The sequence below is a fragment of the Rutidosis leptorrhynchoides genome, chromosome 1 (genome assembly GCF_046630445.1).
Source record: "Rutidosis leptorrhynchoides isolate AG116_Rl617_1_P2 chromosome 1, CSIRO_AGI_Rlap_v1, whole genome shotgun sequence".
Lineage (NCBI taxonomy): Eukaryota > Viridiplantae > Streptophyta > Magnoliopsida > Asterales > Asteraceae > Rutidosis > Rutidosis leptorrhynchoides.
In genome coordinates this window covers 719514109-719515452 of record NC_092333.1, presented here as the reverse complement: position 1 = coordinate 719515452, position 1344 = coordinate 719514109, and the positions used below count along the sequence as shown (strand labels likewise).

Sequence of the window (1344 nt, the reverse complement as noted above, 5' to 3'; positions counted from 1 at the left end):
TATGGTATTGATAGGATCGGAGGCTGAAAGCAGTGTTGTTGATGAAATGTGCTCTTCCGTGTTCCAATCATGATGGTGCATAGTCATCTCCTCGATCAATCTCCAGGCCTCGTCAGCAGTGAAGTTCATGAAGTTACCTCGAGAAACAGTATCAAGAGTAGACTTGTTGTTCTGATTCAGACCTATGTAGAAGGTCAAAATCTTATCAGAGCTCTCAAGACGGTGATTCGGACATCTTCGAAGCAAATGTTTGAATCTTTCCCATGCAGTGTAGAGTGATTCATCAGAAGCTTGTTGAAAGTTTACGATATCATTCCTAAGTCTGATTTGTTTTGATGGGGGAAAGTACTTGATTAAGAAAGTTGTTTCCATTTTCTCCCATGAGGTGATAGAATTGGGTTCTAACTCCTCGAACCAGGTTTGTGCATGAAGAGTTAAGGAATAGGGGAACAGATACAGACGAACTACATCTTATTCAACCCCGTTTTGCTTATATGAGTTGGATAAGGAGAAGAATTTATCTAAGTGAGAGTTGGGATCGTCAATTGGTAAGCCATGGAATAGACATTGATTCTGAATGAGTTGTATGATGCTTTGCTTAAGCACAAAAGACGCTCCAACCTCTGGGTAGAGTATTGATCCTCCTCGTCCTTCTAACGAGGGTTTGGTGATGTCAGCGAGAGTGATGCGTGCAGCCATCGTCGAACTATCTTCAGGTAAATGTGGATCTCGTCGTATGGGTATAATGTATGATATCGGATAGAAGAAAGGATGTGTCGGAAGAATTCTTAGTGGTCTAAGTAGGTTAAACCATCCTAAAGGTTCACTAATAAGGAAGTCCATTTTAAATTTTCTAATTAATCTAAATTAAACTAATATTATCTATACTAACTACGGTAAACTAGTAACTTCTGACAAAGCTAGTCTCAGTCAAAAGGTTCTCTTAAAAACTAACTAATCTAAACAGGCTCCAAATTGTACTACAGCTCCCCGGCAGCGGCGCCAAAAATTTAACTACCCCGTGATATGCTCGAATCGTACGGTTTATTTATGCGGAGTCGTTAGGTCGCAAAATGTCAACTCAGGATACCAACAGGAGAAGTCGAATCTTTAATTTATATATGCTGGGCCTAAATCTATTATTCCTTCCTATGGGTTAACAAGGTCAAATATGACCTAGGTTCGTTCCTTGAGCGGTGGAATTTGAAACAGAGCTTATCTAGATAATTTAGCAATTAAGATTGGGTTTATACATAATTCAGTATCCAAGAGTAGTGGCCAGGTACACCTTGTGTGGAGAGGCAGAATCCTTTTGGTCCCAATAAATTGGCGACTGTTCGGAAA

General features: G+C 40.0%; 1 non-coding gene across 1 annotated transcript; it reads left to right on the top strand.

Moving 5' to 3' along the window:
- Positions 1-217: 217 nt before the first annotated feature.
- On the top strand, positions 218-324 carry LOC139886848 (small nucleolar RNA R71). Its single transcript, XR_011772709.1, has one exon. It is a non-coding gene; the product is annotated as a small nucleolar RNA R71 (small nucleolar RNA).
- Positions 325-1344: the final 1020 nt, after the last annotated feature.